Genomic DNA, 9,896 nt, shown 5'->3' on the forward strand with positions numbered 1-9,896 from the left:
CAAACTGGGAGGGATTGCAACTACTTTGGAGGACAGGGTCATAATTCAAAATGATCTGGACAAATTGGAGAAATGGTCTGAGTTAAACAGGATGAAGTTTAACAAAGACAAATGCAAAGTGCTCCACTTAGGAAGGAAAAATCAGTTTCACACATACAGAATGGGAAAAGACTGTCTAGGAAGGAGTACGGCAGAAAGGGATCTAGGGGTTATAGTGGACCACAAGCTAAATATGAGTCAACAGTGTGATGCTGTTGCAAAAAAAGCAAACATGATTCTGGGATGCATTAACAGGTGTGTTGTGAGCAAGACACGAGAAGTCATTCTTCCGCTCTACTCTGCTCTGGTTAGGCCTCAGCTGGAGTATTGTGTCCAGTTCTGGGCGCCGCATTTTAAAAAAGATGTGGAGAAATTGGAAAGGGTCCAAAGAAGAGCAACAAGAATGATTAAAGGTCTTGAGAACATGACCTATGAAGGAAGGCTGAAAGAACTGGGTTTGTTTAGTTTGGAAAAGAGAAGACTGAGAGGGGACATGATAGCAGTTTTCAGGTATCTAAAAGGGTGTCATGAGGAGGAGGGAGAGAACTTGTTCACCTTAGCCTCTAAGGATAGAACCAGAAACAATGGGTTTAAACTGCAGCAAGGGAGGTCTAGGTTGGACGTTAGGAAAAAGTTCCTAACTGTCAGGGTGGTTAAACACTGGAACAAATTGCCTAGGGAGGTTGTGGAATCTCCGTCTCTGGAGATATTTAAGAGTAGGTTAGATAAATGTCTATCAGGGATGGTCTAGACAGTATTTGGTCCTGCCATGCGGGCAGGGGACTGGACTCGATGACCTCTCGAGGTCCCTTCCAGTCCTATAATCTATGAATCTATGAATCTATGAAGGAGAGGGGGGAAGGACACAAAGAGGCCTGTAACATATAGTGTTACTAATGGGAGACAGGCTAAACAACATACATTAGGGTGCTTATACACCAATGCGAGAAGCCTAGGTAATAAAATGGAGGAATTGGAGCTCTTGGTCCGAGAATTGCAACCAGATATCATAGGAATAACTGAAACATGGTGGAACGGCAGTCACGACTTGAATACAGATATGGAGGGGTATGCGCTGTTTAGGAAAGACCGGAACAAAGGTAAAGGTGGCGGGGTGGCATTGTATGTCAATAGTGAGATAAGCTGTAAAGAAATAATAGTTGATGGAATAGATAACACGGAATCAGTCTGGGCAATACTCACACTGGGTAAAAGGACTACTAAAGCCTCCCCAGGGATAGTGCTTGGGGTGTGCTATAGACCGCCGGGATCGACCCAGGATATGGATAAAGAACTATTTAATGTGTTTAGAGAAGTAAATACTAATAGAAACTGTGTAATTATGGGGGACTTTAACTTCCTGGATATAGATTGGGGAACAAATGCTAGTAGCAATAATAGGGCTCAGATGTTCCTAGATGTGCTTGCTGATCAATTCCTTCATCAAGTGGTAGCTGAACCGACGAGGGGGGAGGCCATTTTAGATTTGATTTTGGTGAGTAGTGAGGACCTCGTTGAGGAAATGGTAGTAGGGGACAACTTGGGCTCCAGTGATCATGAGCTAATCCAGTTTAAACTAAACGGAAGGAGTAACAGAATTAAATCAAAGACTAGGGTTTATAATTTTAAAAAGGCCAATTTTAACAAATTAAGGGGACTGGTAAGGGAAGTGGATTGGGCAAACGTATTAATGAATCTTAAGGCAGATAAAGCCTGGAATTACTTTAAGTTAAAGATGCATGAGCTGTCAGAGGCCTGTATCCCAAAAAAGGGAAAAAGATTACTAAGCAAGAGATTTAGACCGAGCTGGATGAGCGACCGACTCAAAGGGGCGATTAGGAAAAAACAGAAAGCGTACAAAGAGTGGAAGAGGGGAGGGATCAGTAAGGAAACTTACCTTAGTGAAGTCAGAGAATGTAGAGATAGAGTGAGAAAGGCCAAAAGCCGTGTAGAGTTGGACCTAGCGAGGGGGATTAAAAGCAATAGTAAGAGGTTTTACAGCCATATAAATAGGAAGAAAGCAAAGAAAGAAGAAGTGGGACCGCTGAAGACTATAGCTGGAGAGGAGATTAAAGATAATCTAGGCATGGCACAATATCTCAACGAATATTTTGCATCGGTGTTTAATGAGGCCAATGAAGGGATTACGGATACTAGCACCATGACAGAGGGGCATACAGAATGGGGGATTATCATATCCGAGGTAGAAACAAAACTCGAATGCCTTAATGGGGCTAAGTCAGGAGGACCGGACGATCTTCATCCGAGAATATTGAAGGAATTGGCGCACGAAATAGCAGGCCCATTAGCGATAATATTTAATGAATCTGTAAACTTGGGGGTGGTTCCGTTAGACTGGAGAATAGCTAATGTGGTTCCTATTTTCAAGAAAGGGAAAAAAAGTGATCCGGGTAACTACAGGCCTGTTAGTTTAACATCTGTAGTGTGCAAGGTGCTGGAGAAAATTCTGAAAGAGAAAGTAGTTGAGGACCTTGAGGTTAATGGCAAGTGCGATAAATTACAACATGGTTTTACGAAGGGCAGATCGTGCCAAACGAATCTGATCTCCTTCTTCGAGAAAGTAACGGACTTACTAGATAAGGGAAATGCGGTGGACCTAATATACCTGGATTTCAGTAAAGCGTTTGATACTGTACCCCATGAGGAATTATTGGTTAAACTGGAAAAGATGGGGATCGATATGACAATCCAGAGGTGGATAAGGAATTGGTTAATGGGAAGAATGCAGCGGGTCGTATTGAAGGGTGAACTGTCAGGTTGGAGGGAGGTTACCAGTGGAGTTCCTCAAGGTTCGGTTTTGGGACCCATTTTATTTAATCTATTTATAACTGACCTCGGAACCGATTGCAGGAGTGGACTGATAAAGTTTGCGGATGATACGAAGGTGGGAGGCGTTGCCAATTCGGAGGAGGATAGGGATATTCTGCAGGGAGACTTGAATGAGCTTGAGAATTGGAGTATCAGAAATAGGATGAAATTTAATAGTGAAAAGTGTAAGGTGATGCATTTAGGGATGACTAACAACAATTTTAGTTACAAGCTGGGGACGCATTGGTTAGAAGTAACGGAAGAGGAGAAGGACCTAGGGGTTCTTGTAGACCGGAGGATGACTATGAGTCGACAATGTGACGTGGCAGTGAAAAAAGCCAATGCGGTCTTGGGATGCATTAGGCGAGGTATATCTAGTAGGGATAAGGAGGTGCTGCTTCTGTTGTATAAGGCGCTGGTGAGACCTCATTTGGAGTACTGTGTGCAGTTCTGGTCTCCCATGTTTAAAAAAGATGAACTCAAATTGGAACGGGTGCAGAGAAGGGCCACTAGGATGATCAGAGGAATGGAAAACCTGCCGTATGAAAAGAGACTAGAGGAGCTCGGGTTGTTTAGTCTGACAAAACGAAGGCTGAGGGGGGATGTGATTTCTCTCTTTAAATATATCAGAGGGCTAAATACAAGGGAGGGAGAGGAATTATTCCAGCTTAGTACTAATGTGGACACGAGAACGAATGGATATAAACTGGCCGTGGGGAAGTTCAGGCTTGAAATTAGACGAAGGTTTCTGACCGTCAGAGGGGTGAAATATTGGAACGGCCTTCCGAGGGAAACGGTGGGGGCGAGGGACCTGTCTGCTTTTAAGATTAAGTTACATAAGTTTATGGAGGGAATGGTTTAATGGTAAGCATATTAGCTGAGGAATACCGAGCAAAGGCAGGTAAATAGTATAATGGCTAACAAGGGTCAGGCTGGAGACTCTTGCCTACATGCTCGGGGTCTTACTGATCGCCTTATTTGGGGTCGGGAAGGAATTTTCCTCCAGGGTAGATTGGCTGAGGCCCTGGAGGTTTTTCGCCTTCGTCCGCAGCATGGGGCAGGGATCGCTAGCAGGAGGGTTCTCTGCCAATTGAAGTCACTAAAACACAGGACTTGGAGACTTCATCAGCAGAGTCAAGGGAAGGGTAGGGACGGTTTTGTGGCCTGCAGTATGCAGGGGGTCAGACCCGATGATCATAATGGTCCCTTCTGACCTTAAAGTCTATGAGTCTATGAGTCTATGAGCCCACTGTGGAGAAAGAAGTGGTTCGGGACTATTTAGAAAAACTGGACGTGCACAAGTCCATGGGGCCAGATGCGCTGCATCCGAGGGTGCTAAAGGAGTTGGCGGGTGAGATTGCAGAGCCATTAGCCATTATTTTTGAAAACTCATGGCGATCGGGGGAGGTCCCAGATGACTGGAAAAAGGCTAATGTAGTGCCCATCTTTAAAAAAGGGAAGAAGGAGGATCCGGGGAACTATAGGCCAGTCAGCCTCACCTCAGTCCCTGGAAAAATCATGGAGCAGGTCCTCAAGGAATCAATTATGAAACACTTAGAGGAGAGGAAAGTGATCAGGAACAGTCAGCATGGATTCACCAAAGGGAAGTCGTGCCTGACTAACCTAATTGCCTTCTATGATGAGATAACTGGCTCTGTGGATGAGGGGAAAGCAGTAGATGTTTGCTTGACTTTAGCAAAGCTTTTGATACGGTCTCCCACAGTATTCTTGCCGCCAAGTTAAAGAAGTATGGGCTGGATGAATGGACTGTAAGGTGGATAGAAAGCTGGCTAGATCGTCGGGCTCAACGGGTAGTGATCAATGACTCCATGTCTAGTTGGCAGCCGGTTTCAAGCGGAGTGCCCCAAGGGTCGGTGCTGGGGCCAATTTTGTTTAATATCTTTATTAATGATCTGGAGGATGGTGTGGACTGTACTCACAGCAAGTTTGCAGATGACACTAAACTAGGAGGCGTGGTAGATACACTAGAGGGTAGGGATCGGATACAGAGGGACCTAGACAAATTAGAGGATTGGGCCAAAAAAAACCTGATGAGGTTCAACAAGGACAAGTGCAGAGTCCTGCATTTAGGACGGAAGAATCCCATGCACTGCTACAGACTAGGGACCGAATGGCTAGGTAGCAGTTCTGCAGAAAAGGACCTAGGGGTCACAGTGGACGAGAAGCTGGATATGAGTCAACAGTGTGCTCTTGTTGCCAAGAAGGCTAACGGCATTTTGGGCTGTATAAGTAGGGGCATTGCCAGCAGATCGAGGAACGTGATCATTCCCCTTTATTCGACATTGGTGAGGCCTCATCTGGAATACTGTGTCCAGTTTTGGGCCCCACACTACAAGAAGGATGTGGAAAAATTGGAAAGAGTCCAACGGAGGGCAACAAAAATGATTAGGGGTCTGGAGCACATGACTTATGAGGAGAAGCTGAGGGAACTGGGATTGTTTAGTCTCCAGAAGAGAAGAATGAGGGGGGATTTGATAGCAGCCTTCAACTACCTGAAGGGGGGTTCCAAAGAGGATGGAGCTCGGCTGTTCTCAGTGGTGGCAGATGACAGAACAAGGAGCAATGGTCTCAAGTTGAGGTCCAGGTTGGATATTAGGAAAAACTATTTCACTAGGAGGGTGGTGAAACACTGGAATGCGTTACCTAGGGAGGTGGTGGAGTCTCCTTCCTTGGAGGTTTTTAAGGCCCGGCTTGACAAAGCCCTGGCTGGGATGATTTAGTTGGGAATTGGTCCTGCTTTGAGCAGGGGGTTGGACTAGATGACCTCTTGAGGTCCCTTCCAACCCTGATATTCTATGATTCTATGATTCTATGACACTTGCTCTGGTCACACACCCTGAGGCTCTACACCCACCAGCATCCAAGCTCCCCCTCCTCACCTCCTTCTCCTCCACCAGCGCACTGTGTCCCCGCTGCAAGCGCTTCCTGCCCCCTCCCTAACAGCTGTTTGGCGGCGCTTAGGACTTTCTGGGTGGGAGAGGGGGAGTGGGGACACGGTGCGCTCAGGGGAGGAGGCGGGGCAGTGGCGGGGACTTGGGGGAAGGGGCTAGAATGGGAACGGGGTGAGGGCGGTGCAGGGGCGGGAAGAGGCGGGGCAGGGGAAGGGGGGGTCGAGCACCAACCGGGCAGAGGGGAGGTTGACGCCTATGGTCGGGGTTACGATCCCCCTCCAAATCTGGCCTGCAAGGCCTCTTGATTGGTGGCAACTCCCTGCACTGGGCTCTGGACTGCTGCAGCCCCAACTCCAGCCCCAACGTTGCTGCTGCTCTGCCTCCAGCTCCCTGGGCTGCTTTTCTGGCCCCTCTGGCCCTGGTTGCTGCAGGTCTCCTCCCAGCACAGGTCTGATCCCTTGGCTGCTTCGCTGGCTCTTGCTGCTGAGGCTCTGCTCCCACCACGGATCTGCTCCCTGGGCTGCTTCTCTGGTTCTCTCTGGCTCCGGACAAACCCTATAAATATATATAGGGTATATATTTGGTGAAGTTGGTGGCTGTGATAGCCACTTCCATGCAGGCTAAATAAGGGAACCATTAAATGCCCCTTTATTTAGTTTCAGCTGAAGCAATGGAAAACCACCACCCAGGGATTAGACCACAGACAAGTCTGGACATGGCAATGTGGCCATGTGGTCCAAGAGGGATTCTTTGGGTCTGATAAGAAATGCAGAGTCAAGCCGTGTGACAGAAGCAGCAGAAACACCTCAGATGCAATCAGAGAAAGCAACAAGAATGCCAGACACAGCCAGAGGAGCACGATCCTGAGCAAAAAGCTGAGAGAGAAAGAAGGCTGTTGGGCAGCGTGCTAGCAGGAAAGAGGCTTGGAGCTGGGATCAAAGAAAGTGCCTTCTGTTGTCTGGTCCTGTTGTGCTCAGGGAAACAGGACTTCGTAGATGTTAGATCAATAAGTAGGGTTGCATTAACAAACATACCTGACTGTCATCACTTTCTCCTCTCAATGTAACTATGCACAAGACCCAGAATATTGGCTCACTGCTTGGGTCAAAGGGAACTCTCTCTCTACAATTTTGATAGGGTTAAACCAGCTTCTGAATTCACAGAAGTCTTAAATATCTCTGTAAGTAATACCCTGTTCTACACTCATTTACTAAAATCTCTAAGGGATAAATCGGCATTTGTTAGTATAAGAACAGCCAAAGTAATACTAGCAAAATCTCCGGAAAGTGAATGAGACTCCATCTCTCTGAGATCACTTGAGTTCTTTGACTCAAACTTTCAGGACAAGACCTCCCCGATGATGAGAAGTGGTTATCAAATTTCATATCTGCTGGAATGGATTTGTAGGGCTATATGTGAAAATCAGACTGATAAAGGGATGCTAACTTCAACCTTAACTCCGAGGAGACCAGTTATACTTCCATGATAGCAGGACACAGCTCTTCCCTTTGTGACACTGCTTTAATCACTCAATAAAATGTTATCTAATAAAAAATAATAATACTAGGACAGAACTTCAGTGACCCAAAGTCCTCCCATGCATCTTTAGAGGAGAAATAAAAAGCCCTGGTTATTATTTATTGCCAATATCAGCTGGAGTATGACCAAATAATTATCATAAGGAAGCAATTGGGGGAAGGAAGCTCTGTGTTAGCAGCTTTCCCTGCCAGTAACATGATACCCAGGGTGTGTGCAATACTGCACAGCCGCTGCTAGCAGTGTGAGCCTGTGCACGCCCCTCTGACACCTACGTCGCATGCAAACTCATTGGGGAAAATCTTGCACCATTAAAGTCAATGTGAAACTCCCAAGATTTCACCCATTGCCTGTCTCCCTTCCCCATGACGGGGATGGTTAGCAGCAAGGGATGCTGGGGCTTTTCACTAGAGCCGATTCCCACTTGGGTAACGTTTCGGAGAATGTTTCAAACTTGCCTGGGGGATTTGAACATCCAGTTCCCAGGAGTTTTAATGGGAATTTTGAAACCTTATACATCTGCCTTGGTTGTTTGTCTGACTGCAGAGGCTGGTAGGGAAAGCCCCCACTAGCCAGATAGGTTATCAGGCCATGGGGGATTCTCCCTTATTGCTCTGGTGAGGAGTTTGGAAGGGATGTTTTCCTTTCGCCTGAATGCCTGTCCATGTGTTTGTGGGGGGCAGGGCATGACTGGCTGGGGTAACAGCAGATATGGCAGGCAGCTACTTGTGCCTGGGGAAGATCTGGGGCAGCAGCAGTGAGACCAAGGTATCAGACACAACCTGAACCCTGGGAATCCTGAGTAAATCCACCTTCCAAGCCCATGGGTCTCTGCCGAGCTGGAACAGGCAAACAAATCGCTCTGTTCTATCACTTCACTTTGTTGTTAATAAAAGCTGCGACTCACTGTGGTGCTTCCCAGGCAATTCACAGAGGCATCTGGAGAGAGAATGACAGTTACACATTGTCACATGGCTGTAAATTCCCTTAAGGGAAGGCACTTCGCTGGGCATGAATTATAATCCCCCAGCTCCTACTTCTCCCCCAGCCAGGGCAGGGCTCCCCCCTGGGCAACACTAAGCACAATGGAGCCTGATCCTGAGCAGGGTCGCTAGGGGATACCAGAACAGAGGATTTAACATGGCTGTTGAAGATGTTCAGTGGTTTGTTTTTTGACAGAGCTATTTTGTCTCAAACAGAGGTGGCTTTCCGCAGAAAATTTCAAGATTTTTTTCAAAAAACGAGTGCCTCAAAACTGAAATATTTTGACCAAAACCAGAAATATTCTGGTTCGGAATACCAGCATGTTTCCGCATGAGACTTGTAGTTCAGTTGCATTGTGCTCAGATTGTCTTATACAGGCTGGGCTGCCCGGCTGGACTTCATCTCCCATGATGCACTGCAACCAGGGACTCCCATGATGTACTTGTTCCCATCACCAAGAGGGGAGAAAGTGGTGCATCATGAGAGAGCCAGGGAGCCCAGCTCAAAGAGGAGACCAGGAGAATGAGGAACTACAGCTCCCACGAGGCACTCTTGCACCCAGCTCCCAGTGGATGGGGTGGAACACTTTCCAGTGGGAGCTATCCCCTCAGTCCCCTAAGCCATGGCAATGCAAGACTGGGGATTACAGGAAAAGGGTGGGACAAAGGAACCTCAGGAACTCAGACGCCCAAGCCCCAGGACCCTGAGAACTCTCTCCTCATTCACTTTGATCACAGGAAGTTAATTGTTGTAACTCTTGACCAGACAGTCTGATCTGGGATCTGTCCATCCCCCACCAATTAACACATTTACCCCCAACCCCAGCCTTTCTCCCTCTTCTGCAGGTGACCCCAATAACTCCAATACTCTACAAAAACTCTTACATTCATTATGATCTTCAGGAGTGTTGCTTGTGTCATGCTGGACTCGTTCCCTGTGGGGAGTAATAAAGACAGGGGGTATCAGGGATGTGCTCTCTTTTTCTGTCACCTTGGTGTCACTTTTCAGACCGGTAGCCGGTGGCTGTTGCATCGTGTGCTATGGTCTGGATGAAAGCTGGAGGCATGTAGGTAAGTATAACCGTCAGTAGGTTTCCGGTATAGGGTGGTGTTTATGTGACCAGGAAGTGGATCTCTTGTGTGGACTGGTCCAGGCTGAGGTTCAGCAGAACAGGCCCAACAAAGAAAGTAACAGAATGCCACTAGCAGTCACCTTCAGCCTCCAACTAAAACCTCTCCAGCGCATCATCAAGGATCTATAACCTATCCTGAAGGACAATCCTGAAGGAAATACTCACCAGCAACCACACACCACACAACAAAAACACTAACCCAGGGACCTATCCTTGCAACAAAGCCCATTGCCAACTCTATCCACATATCTATTCAAGGGACACCATCATAGTACTAATCACATCAGCCACATCATCAGAGGCTCATTCACCTGCACATCTACCAATGTGATATATGCCATCATGTGCCAGCAATGCCCCTCTGCCATGTACATTGGACAAAAGACAGTCTCTCCGCAAAAGAATAAATGGACACAAATCAGACATCAAGAATTATAACATTAAAAAAATAGTCGGAGAACACT

The sequence above is a fragment of the Trachemys scripta genome, unplaced genomic scaffold (assembly GCF_013100865.1).
Source record: "Trachemys scripta elegans isolate TJP31775 unplaced genomic scaffold, CAS_Tse_1.0 scaffold_26, whole genome shotgun sequence".
In the NCBI taxonomy this organism is placed as follows: Eukaryota; Metazoa; Chordata; order Testudines; family Emydidae; genus Trachemys; species Trachemys scripta.